The sequence below is a fragment of the Rattus norvegicus genome, chromosome 19 (assembly GCF_021556685.1).
Source record: "Rattus norvegicus strain SHRSP/BbbUtx chromosome 19, alternate assembly SHRSP_T2T, whole genome shotgun sequence".
Lineage (NCBI taxonomy): Eukaryota > Metazoa > Chordata > Mammalia > Rodentia > Muridae > Rattus > Rattus norvegicus.
Window position 1 is genome coordinate 43,644,565 of NC_141552.1, and position 12,447 is coordinate 43,657,011.

At 43.3% G+C, this 12,447-nt stretch overlaps 1 pseudogene; it reads right to left on the bottom strand.

Moving 5' to 3' along the window:
* Window positions 1-7,508: 7,508 nt before the first annotated feature.
* Window positions 7,509-7,875, bottom strand: Mrps36-ps3 (mitochondrial ribosomal protein S36, pseudogene 3; annotated as a pseudogene).
* Between the last annotated feature and the right edge of the window lie 4,572 nt (window positions 7,876-12,447).

The window sequence follows — 12,447 nt, forward strand, 5'->3', positions numbered from 1 at the left end:
TGTGAAAATAACCATCCTACCAAAAGCTATATACAGACTTAATATAACCCTAATCAAAATCCCTGAGTCATTCTTCACAGAAAGAAAAATATTATCTTAAAATTCATAAGGAAACATAAAAGAGTCTAGTAACCGAGGAAATCCAATGCAGAAAGAATGACTCTGGATGTTTTACCACAACCAAACTCAAGTGATACTTGAAAGATGTAAGTAATGGATTAGAGCAGAAGGCTCAGACTTACTTCCACACAATTATAGCCACATTTAACAAGGATGCTAAAAATACACAAAGACAGTGTCTTCAACAGTGTTGGGAAACTGAACGTGAACACAGAGAAGAAAGAACCTGGTTCCTTATCAAAAAATCAACTCCAGGGCTGGAGAGATGGCTCAGCGGTTAAGAGCACTGACTGCTCTCCCAGAGGTCCTGAGTTCAATTCCCAGCAACCACATGGTGGCTCACAACCATCTGAATTGGGATCTGACGCCCTCCTCTGGTGTGTCTGAGGACAGTGACAGTGTGCTCACATAAAATAAATAAATCTTAAAACAAAGCAAACAAAAATAACTCCAAAGACTCAACCTGAAAAGAGAAATCCCCAAAAGTCGGATAAGCTAGAAGAGGAGACGCTAGGGAGGGCACGACAATCTACAGACACAGATAAGGACCCTGGTCCCTCAGGCAAACAGCTGACAAATGGGACCTCATGAACCTGAAAAGTGTCTTGGTGTACAGCAAAGGAAGCAGTCAAGAGAAGAGATGGCCCACAAAATGTAAGTGTTTACTAGCTATGTATCCCGCAGAGGTCTAACAACGGGCTATAGATCCGAAGAGAGAATTCTCACAAGACTTCGCTAGTCTATGTGACTCACTCACCACACAACATGGTGTGCTAACTAGCATGCACTGTGACACGGCCTTAGATCAAGGAGAAGCAATCTGTATGTGCCTGCGCATCCCATATGATATTTTACTTCAAAGGTTCTTTAATTCTACTGCATTATCATTAATATTTGTAAACAATAAAGCCACAGTTTTTGTTCTTCTTAATTGATTTGGATAAAATACATGAACTATTAGAAAACAGTTTAATTAACATTTGAAATCGAAAACATTTTTTTAAAAAAATCCATCTGTAATCATGACAATTAAAATGTATTTAGCAATAAATCTCACAAAAAGTTCAAGACTTTCATGGCTCTACTGTAAAGTTGTACTGAAAAGTGTTCAAGAAAAATCTCAGTGCATTGAGACTGAAAAGGAAGGACAGTTCATCTGGACTGTCAACTTGATTTGATTGAAAGAGCCCCTAGGAGATCAATACAGCATAGTGTGGGCATGTGTGTGATGGTATAGTGAAAGACAAGTGTGAGTGTGAGTGTGAGTGTGTGTGTAAGTGTTTGTGTATGTGACAGAGTGTACATGAATGTGTGTGAGTGCCTATGAGTGTAAGAGTGTGTGTGTGTGCACATGTGGGTGGGAGTGTGAGTGTGAGAATGTGTATATGATGATAAAGTGAGAGATGTGTGTGAGAGTGAGTGTGTTTGAGTGTGTGAGTGTGTGTGTGCACATGTTTGTGAGTGTGTATGAGAGTGTGAGGGTGTGAGGGTGTGTGAGAGTGGGTGTGAGTGTGAGTGTGATGGTGTGTGAGAGAGTGTGAGTGTGTGAGTGTGAGAGTAAGTGTGTATGAGTGTGTGAGCATGTGTATGTGTATGTGAATGTGTGTGAGCATTGAGAGTATTGTGAGTGTGTATATGATATAGTGAGAGATAAGTGTGAGAGTGAATGTGTGTGAGTGTGTGTACACATGTGTGTGAGTGTGTGAGAGTGTATATGAGAGTGAGAGTGGGTAAGAGTGGATGTGAGTGTGAGTGTGATAGTGTATGTGAGAGTATGAGAATATGTGTAAGTGTGTGAGAATGTGTGTAAGCATGAGAGTGTGTGTGAATGTAAGAGTGTGTATGAGTGTGTGAGCATGTGTATGTATGTGTAAGTGTGTGATAGCATTGAGAGTGTGAGTGTGAGAGTGTGTGTATGATATAGTGAGTGTGAGAGTGAGTGGATGTGTGTTGCATATGTGGGTGGCACCGGCCAGCATACTGGGTGGAGTAAAAGGGAAAGGGGGGACCCCTCAGTACAGGAGTTCTCTCTTGCCCTGCCTCCTGGCTGCCAAGATGTGGCCAGCTTCACACCAGTTCACTATTTTGTCTCCAATAGTAAAGCCAGACAGCCACAAGTAGGTGTCTGTGAACATGAGCTGCAACTAACCTTGCTTCCCTTAAGTTGTTATCTCAGACGTTGGGTCGCAGACAAAAGGCCAGTATAACACAAGAAAACAGTGGCCTACATATATTAATTCTCCCCAAATTGATCTATAGTTGCAATGTAGCATAATCAAAACCTCTATGGTGCTTTTGGTGTTTCTTGACAACTAATTCTAATACATGTTCAGAAGGAGCAGCAGTACTCTATCTTTGTGTGTGTGTGTGTGCGTGTGTGTGCATGCACATATACAAGTTCGTATATATGTGTGTGTACGTGTGTATATGTACATGTGTGTATGTGTGCAGGTATAGAAGTGTGTGTGTGCGTGCATACGTGTACACAGTCTTCTGGGGGAGGCATGAACAAGCACGTGTGTGTGCACAGGAGTGGATATCAGCTTGCCACCGAGGGTTTTCCTCCCTTGGTGTCCATCTTTTTGAGATGGTATCTCTCGTTGACCCTTGCAGCTCAGTGAGTTGGCTCCAGGGAGCTCTGGAATCTACCTGCCTTTGCCTCCACAGGGCTGGGCTGTAGATGCATGCTGATGCACCTGGATGTTATGTGCATTCTGGGACTCTGGTCTTAGGTCCTAATGTTTGTGCTGCCTTTACCCACTGAGCTATCCAAGATTCACCAGTAGCCCTGATAAAAGGATAAATCAGATACATTTTCCCAAAGCTAAAGCATTAAAAATGCTGGTGATTAGGATAGTACTGTCCTAGTGTGGTTCTCAACATTGTTCAGTGCAATACAATTGAGTTCAGAAACCAAGGAAGTGGGATATGCCAGACGCTGCCTTGCAGTTCTGTGAGGTGGGGAAAAAGCCATCAATTTAGCCCGACATGGTAGGACACGCCTTTAATGCCAGCACTCTGGAGGCAGAGACAGATGAGTCTCTGTGAGTTCGAGGCCAGTCTGAACCACATAGTGAATTCCAGGCCAGTCAGAGGTACCTATTCAGACCTTGTCTCAAAACAAAAGCAAGTACAACAGCAAAAACAAATACTGATTCTCTATCCTCGAAGTGGGAGTGTCGCTGCGTAGTCTAAAGCTGCACCAAGTGCAGCATCGTAAGTCAGATTTCTTGAATGCTATAAATTTATTTTCTCACAGTTCTGTAAGCTAGACATGGAAGATCCAGGTGCTGGCAGGGTCCATTTCCAGAAACCCTTCCAGCCTTGGCTTGCAGATGGCCACTGCTTCCGGAGTCCTCAAGGCACCTTTCCTGTGCACACATGCATCAGTGGTGTGTCACGTTCTTCTTAAAGGCCAAAGTCTCACTGGATCAGGGGCCTCCCTTCATGACCTCATTTAACCTCAGTTCCCTCCTTAGGCCTCATCTCCGAGTCCCGTCTCTGGAAAGGGGAGATACGGTTGCATTCATAACACCAATTAATAGGGAAAATATATTCCAGACCAACCGAGGATTCAGTGTAAAACTCAACGTTTCAAGACACCAAGCATCAGGTGGAACAGGACAGCAACCCCAAGAGAGTTAATGGGAAAGTCCGGGATGAAACTCTCAGAAAGTCACCAGGCTACAGGAAGGTCAAATTCACAGCCTGGGGGCTCTTGGCATTTAGAGAAGGCAAGGCAGCCAGAATTTGTAGGCTCCACTCCTAGACAGTTGGCTACTCAGAGTGAGGTATCTGTAGACTATGCCGAGAGAGAGGCTCAGTCCGTAAAGGTCCTTCTGACAAGCTGATGATTGAGGTTCATCTCCAGGATTCATGTGGAGGAAGGAGAGAAGTAACTCTTGCAAGCTGTCCTCTGATCTCCACGCATGTACGTGCACGTGAGCGCGCGCGCGCGCACACACACACACACACACACACACACACACACACACACGCACTCATGACACATGGGACACGCCTGTGAGTAAATGGATCAAAGGCTTTGATTTAAAGCCCAAAACACTGAAATTGCCAGAGACACACATCTGATGACACAGGAGACACCTCAAAATTAACACATGGGACTATGTAAAATTTAAAACTGTGCACAGCAAAAAGAACTATTAGCAGAGTGGACAGACATCTCATAGGATGGGAGGAGATCAGATAGACGATTGAGACCTATAATTCTATAAAAAGAAGTACAAAATTTTAACTTCACTCTCTCCCTAAATCTTTCAATGAACAACGGGCCAATAAACAGTTTTTGAAAGAAGAAATACGAATGGCTAATAAGTGTTTTTAAAGGTTTTAAACATTCCTAGCCATTAGTAAAATGCAAATTACTTTGAGATTGTATCTCATGCCAGTCAAATACCTACCATCAAGAGATCTAACAATAAATTCTGGTGAGGGTGTGGGGAACTAGAAACCTTTCCTCGCTGATGGTGGTCTGGTAAACTAATATGCCATTATAGAAACCCATACTGAGAGGGCTGGAGACAGCGGATAAGGCACTTCTTGCTCTTCCTGAGGGCCTGGGTCTACCAGGTGACCCAGGAATACAGGTAACTCCAGCTGTGGGGGATCTGGTGCCCCTGGTCTGTGTGACACCTGCACACTCATGCACACACTGTCTTGAACTATAACAGAAATTATCTTTTAAATTATTGTGGAGGTTCCACAAAAGCCTTAAACAACCCTATGACCCAGCTGTGCCACTCCTGGGTATACACCCAGGGACTCCATATCCTGCCACAGAGGTGCTTACTCAACGGTGTCCCTCGCTGCTCTGTTCTCAGTGACATGGAACACCCTAGGTGTACAGCAACAGATGCGTGATAACGAAAACGGTGTATTTGCTTAGCTATACAGAAAAGTAAAATTGTGAAACTTGTAGGACTCAAACCCAGAAAGATAAAGTCTGAACGTTTTTCCTCATGATTGTGTGGGTCGTGGGTAAAAGGGGAAAAAAAGAGCAAAAGGAAAACCAGAAAGGCAATCGAGAGGGGAAGTGAGGTGCTGAGGAGGAGAGAAGGGGACATGTGACATGGGGGGCAGCTAAAAGCACGGTTTAGCAGAACCTAACTTCAATTTTTATTTGTCTGTTGATTTAAAGAGACAAAAACATAAATAAATGCTGTAGCTGAGAAGCTGGGGATAAAGAAGCTTAGAACAGAGACGCAAGATCACTGAAGGGATCCATGGGCATCAAGGGAAGATGTCCACTATGTCACCTTTCTGGCCCCAAGAGTGCAGAAGCCATTAAAGAAATAAGCGTGAGAGGAGCAGGCTGGGGTTGTGACACCTTAACTTCGAAATAAAATTACAGCCAGGACAGGATGCCAGCTAGGTGGCTGGCACTGTGAAACTGTGAGTTCATGTCAGACAGGTGACGTCAACATGTTTTTAGCTGTGGGAGCTGGAGACATTCTCCGGGGAGATCTCTGAGCAGATAGCCAGGAGAACAACTGGCCCTGGAGGGCGGTCCTGCAGGCGGAGGAAGGGCCAGGAGGTTGTGACAGCTCAAGAGAGCAAAAGTGTTTGTTAAAAAAAAAAAAAAAAAAAAAAAAAAAAAAAAAAAGAGGTCTTTGTACCCAGAAGGCTATTGAGTGAGAGCCTAATAGGGTGCCTGTGTGAAACGTTTGCTCAGGACCTCAGAGGGAACTTTATCATAATGGTGGATTGGTCAGGCCATGAACATGAAGGCTAAGTGATGAGTGTGGGCTCCGTAACTCCAAGAAGACATTTAGCAGCAGATGAGTAGACTGGGGGACGTGTTAACCAATTCAGAAAACAAAGCAAGCCCCAGAATGAGAATATTCTAAGGAGGAGTTTGGAATCAGAAACAGCTTGAAAAAGAGGACAGGAATCTGTTGATGTCTAAAAAATGGCACGTGTGTGTGTGTGTGTGTGTGTGTGTGTGTGTGTGTGAGAGAGAGAGAGAGAGAGAGAGAGAGAGAGAGAGGGAGAGAGAGAAAGACAGACAGACAGACAGAGACAGAGAGAGAGACAGAAAGAGTGAATGTGTGTATGATTGTGTGTGTGTATGTGTGTGTGTATGTGTGTGTGTATGGTTGTGTGTGTGATTGTGTGTGTATGTGTATATATGTGTGTGTGATTGTGTGTATATGTGTGATTGTGTGATTGTGTGTGTATGTGTGAGCATGTGTGTGTATATGTGTGTGTGATTGTGTGTATATGTGTGAGTGTGTGTGAGTGTGTGTATATGTGTGAGTGTGTGTGAGTGTGTATATGTGTGTATGTGATTGTGTATGTATGTGTGTATGAAAGTGCGTGTTATGATTGTATGTGTGTGATTATGTGTGTGTATGGTTGTGTGTGTATGTGTATGAGCATGTGTGTGTGAGTGTGTATATATGTGGGTGTATGATTGTGTATGTATGTGTGTGTTTGATTGTGTATGTATGTGTGTGTGTGTGAATTAGAATGGACACCCTGCAGCAGTCAAGGAGCACAGTGGGTAAAGCTCTTGCAGCCTAGCCTGAAGACTTGAGTTTGATCCCCAGGACCCACATAGTGGGAAAAGAGAATCTATTCCTTAAGTTGTCCTTTGACCTTCACATACACACTACCTCCCACCAGCACACACACACACACACACACACACACACACACACAATACATGTAGTAAACATTTAAAAGGGGGGGTAACAGTGAGCACAAACAGAGGAATTACCTGGGCACATGAGAATTTCAGAGATTCCAAGATCTATTCTTTTCAGGCATGCACATGAAAACACATGTATGTGTACACACATGCATACATGCACACGCAAAACCCTAAAATAGTATAGGTTTATAAAACATACAGCAATTTTTATAATAGTAAAGTTTCAGAGTTTTTTTTATTTATTGGCATTTACTTTGTATTTCTTATTTTGTATAAATTAAAGGTTTGGTTTTTTTTCCTTGTTTTTGGTTTCCTTTGTTTTCTGAGAATGTTCTCATCGTGGTATCCAGGCTGGGTTTGAGTGCTTAGGCACAAACCACCCTCTCGCCTCAGTTTCCTGAGTAGGCGGGACTACAGGTATATGCCACCGAAAGAAGCCTAATCATTTTACTAATTTCAGATCCTAAGTCTTTTATTTTATTTTAGCATTTAAAACTGTAGGCTTTAATAAGTGTACAGGTCAGCTTGTGGGGAAGCTGACCAAGACACATAAGGTAGGAGATTCAAGTGACCACCTGGAGTTTCTATACTTCATTCTGCTTACAGAATATTTATTAAGGTTGTTTAATAGATGACGTTTCATTTGACATTGTGGAAGTCCTTCATTGTAAAGCTAGTCCTTCTGTCTGGTGACAAGCAGCAGCCACGACCATCACTCTGGACCCCCACACTGGATAAATTCCATTTCCTCTTGAGACAGAGGTTTCCTCCTGTATTTTATTATCTCTGCCGTGTCTGGTGGCCCCTGATGCATCAGCAAATCTGGGGACATATTTCCTTTAGAATGCTGGGAAATTACAGAGGAGTGGGAGGGTAGCGCAGCAGATCCCAGTGTCTGAGGCACTCAGTGAGCTTAGGTTTGTCTTTTCTGTTAGGGAACCTTATTAATGCAGCATGTGGCTTCACTGCCTGCAGGACCCTGGAGGCGGAAGCCATCTTGCTGCCCATCATGACCCCCGAGCCCCTAAGTCTTTTATAATTAAAAGCGTTAACATAGTATTTGTTGAGAACACAATTTCAAACAGTCTGTCCTTAAAGGATAGAACTTTCGCAATGATAGTGTATTTCACTTATTGCTTTAGGTCTTCGCACTTTAGGGTTTCTTTCTTGAGGATTAATTTTATATCTGGACAGTGGCGGTACACACTTTTAATCCCAGCACTTGGGAGACAGGCACAGGTGGCCTGGTCTACAGACTGAATTTCAGGACAGCCAGGGCTACACATAGAGGAACCCTCTCTTGAAAAACCAAGAAAAGAGATTTGTTTTATCTTTATATGATCTGTATTGTGTGGGTATGTTCAAGTGTGAATGCTCCTGGAGGTCAGAACAGTGTTCCAGATTGCCTGGTTCTGGAATTATAGGCGTGTAAGCCGCCCGACAGAGCTGCCGGGGGAGCAAACTTGAGTCCTTTATGCTGTGCACTCTTAGCCACTGACCGTTCTCTAGCTTCCTAGAACTTCTTAAAGTGCATCAACGTCTTTCATCATCTTTAAACATGTATGGCTTTCAATGAAAGCAACGGAAGTGTCCAATGGATGAATGGGGTAAAATCTAATACCAAACACGATGAAACCTGTTCAGCTACAAGGATGAAGTCTTTTAATTCATGACGGCCTGAATGGAGCTGGAGGGTACTGTGTTAAGCTAAAAAAAAAAAAAAAAAAAAAAAAGTCAGATACAGAAAGACATGCTGCATGAGTTCACCCATATGGAATCTTAAAACATTGATCTTCTAGAACTTAACAGTAGAATAGTTGTTTGCAGTGGCTGGCGAGGGAGGACACAGACTTTTAAGAATAGTGCTTCATTGTAGGGATCAGTTAAGAGCTCTCAATGCTGTGAAAATATATGGCAGAGAAACAATCCTTCCCTGTGAGCCTTTATGTGTAGGTGTCCGTGATCTTGAACGAGTGTGTTTGTCTGTAAGTAACGTTAGCCTTTCCCCTTTGTGTGCATTTGTATGATTCCTGGCAGGATGTGCCTATGTGGCCCAACATGCTAAGGTAGACCAAACCATTCTTTGCGGGAAGGGTGCTTTCCACCATGACATGCTGTAGCTGGTTCTTTTCTAACTTTAGCTCAACTAGTAAAATGCTAACGATTGTGGGGAATGGCTGAGCACATACATTCTAAAATGGACATGGCCTCAGAGCTCAAGTGAGGCTGCTGAGGCCATGGGAGGAAACAAGTTGACTCCATAGAAAAACACCAGTCGCCATGAACAAACGTCCTAGCTTTGGAACATTCTGGCTCATCTGTAACTTCCGGTGGCAACGACACTTCCGGTTTCTCTCTCTCTTCCTGGCTCTCCGTAGCAAGACTGGGCTCCTTTAAAGGCAGTAGGTTGTAGGGTGGTGGTGGAGGCCTCGGGAAGTTAAGGGACTTCCTGTCACCAAGGGCAGGTGGGTACGCAAACGTCAAGGGAAATACAGATACATAAAAGTGAGGTATTGTGTTTACATTGCAAGCTAGTAAAGAGCATTCCAGACACGTGGGCGACATGAATCTCTGCAGAACAAGTCGTCTCAGATCTGCTTTGAGTTTTCTTACACGTACTCTCACAGCACCTGCCTGTAGCTCATTCCGTGCCTCTTTCCTGCACATTGGGACAGGGGGAGCGTGTAATGGATTCATCTATGAGAAAAATGGACCTAGAGAGAACGGTGTGGGAGCCCTTGGAAGAAGCAGTCTTGAGCCACTTGGCTCTTCAGGATGAGTTTTCCAATACTAGCAGGCTGCCTCTTGGGAGCCAGCTCCCCGAGTATTTCCAAGATCCACAGGACATCGGTTCTACAGCAGCTAGAGTCCCATGTGGCTTGTTCCCTTAGAGCAGGCCTGGTAGATACTCAGTAAGTATTTATTGCCCAAATAAATGATCTAGTGAGTTAACGGCCGTGAACGCATCCAAGCAGGACAAAGGCGGTTTGAAGGATGCTGCTTCGTTTCTGCCCACGAAGACTCTCCCCGGGGAGGGAAGCGGAAGCACACTGATACATGTACTCTGGGGAGAAGGTCTGTGTGACAGAGGGCTTCAGTCCAGGTCCCCGTGAGCTAAATTGAATCAAAGAGCATTCTCCCATAGAGGAGTATCCCCACAGAGAGGAAATGAAACCTTTGATGGAGAGGAAGTCAATCTTGATTTTTCTGGGCCTAATGCCAGATATCCTAGCACATTAACCATGACAGACAACAGGAGAGGCACCCTAAGACTCATCTAGACTGTGCTGCCCCTCTTTTCTTCGTTAGCTGGTGTTGAGTAAGTCCAGTACTCTGTGATTTTTAGGGCCCACACGATAGGGCAGGCTCGAATTACTCTACCTGCTACAGAGGGGTAAAGGAAGCTGTGTGAGGAGCTTCTGACCCCAGCCTTCCTGCTCTGGAAGCTCACTGATGTTTTCGTTTCACTGAAGAGTAACTGAAAGGGGCAGGTAGCCTATCCATATTGGGAAGGAAGAAGGCTCCTCGCTGTATTGTATGTATGTATGTATGTATGTATGTATGTATGTATGTATGTATGTATGTATTAGGAATGGAAAGGAGGGCTCATGTTATAACATCTGGAGAGGCCAGAGGACCTCTTTCAGGAATCAGTTCTTTCCTTCTACCACATGCTCTCACCTGGGAACCGAACTCTGGTCCTCAGGACCTCTACCTGCTGAGTCATTTTGCCTGACCGATTTTTTTTTTTTAAAGCTTGTTGTACTGTGGGAAAAATCTCTCTTGGCTAAAACGTTTATACCTTGTGATTGTGCATACCTGCATTCCAGTGCTTTGGAACTTGAGCCAGGAGGAACATGAATTTAAGGCCTTATTGGACTGCATAGAAGACCATATTTAAAAGACAAAAATATATCTAATTAAAAACAATAAACAACTGGAGGCCTTCAAGTGGGGAGCCTGCAGAATCTTGTGCTGAGAGGTTTGAATACATTACTGTCCTCAGATAGCTCCCAGGGAGAAGACAAGCAAAGGCAGTTCATGACAGTGGCAGGGAGTGTCCTCGAATTACATACGATGTGCTTAGTTTGACGATGGCTCCCAGTGTTACCCATTTATATGAGTTAGCCTGTGTGTGCTACCCCTCCCTATGAGTTGCTTGAGGGAAACAATGTGTTCAAAGCACTGTGCACAGTTAGAGTTGTTCTAGTGTCCTTTTTGCCGCTGTGATAAGACACTGACAAAGCTAACAGAGGAAAGGGCTTATTTTAGCCTACAGGTCACAGTCCATCACTGGAGGAAGTCAGGGTAGAAACTAAAGGAGGAACCTAAAGGAGAAACCACAGAGGAATCGTGTTTGCTGGCTCCCTTGCAGGCTGGCTAATACTCAGTTAGCTTTCTAAGGCAGCTTAACGCCCACCTGCTCAGGGAATGGTGCTGCCCACAGTGGGCTAGTTCCTCTTACATTAAATAGTGATCATGAAACCCCTCATAGACATGCCCACAGACTAAGCCCTCATCTGAGACCTCCTTCTTAGGTGACTCTAGGCTGTGTCAAGTTGACAGTTAAAAGAAAAAGGCACTCAATAAATATTTGTGAATTAATTGATGTCTTCATTGTAGATTTAAATTCAAATAAATCCAAATGGCTAGGACTCAAGTGTTTGTTGAAAACTATATAACATATTGTTTTGTAGTGTGTGTGTGTGTGTGTGTGTGTGTGTGTGTGTGTGTACAAGTTATGCTGAATACATATAATTTGATTGACCCTATTCTACCTGTCTATGTTTCCTTAGTGTTAACTATGCCGTTGTGGTTAACAGTCTCCCTCACAGCTTATTCCTCTGGCAAGGCGCTCTTCAGACATCTAAATGGCTTTTGCTAACAAGGAAATCCACATAAATTGTAAACATCATTACCTGCTTAGTTTTGTCTCTACTTTTGCAGTCATGACAACCCAGCCTGGCCTGTGTAAATCTCCTAATTTCTCAGCCGCTTCTGTCATGGGGGCTCCCAATTCTTTTTTCAGAGGAAGCGAAGATTATAAGTTTGTGGATGAAACTCCTATGGCTCACCCGGCTCCAGAGCCCTGGAAATGTCCCAATCGTGGTTTGTAACAATGTTAAAATAATTAGTTTTGTCTTATATTTTATTACAATTTAAAATGTAAAATGTCAAGCATTATTAATGACATGACTATGGAGAACAGTCTTTTTTTTCCCTCCAAGCTCTCTTTGTCCTTAGATCATATCCTACTAACGATTTAAATCAGGTGAACAGATTGTTTTTGTTTGTTTCTGTTTTTTTTGAGACATGTTCTCATAACCTTGTCTGTCCTGGAACTTACTGTGTAAACTACAATGGCTGGCCTTAAACCCACAGAGATCTGCCTTTCTCCAAGTGCTGGGACTAAAGCTGTGGGCCTCCATCCTTAGTAAGGTGACTTTATTTATTTACCTATTTATTTAATTAGTTTTTGGTAACTGTATCTTTGTAAGACACTTAAAATAATAATTCTATGCGTCACAGGCTATGTTCACAGTCTGCTTTGTTTTACTTTTCTTTTTTTATTCTTTTTCAAAAGAATACTTCAGCTCTATAATTGTGTAAAATACAACTATGATTCAATGGTATATTTGTAGAACATGTTA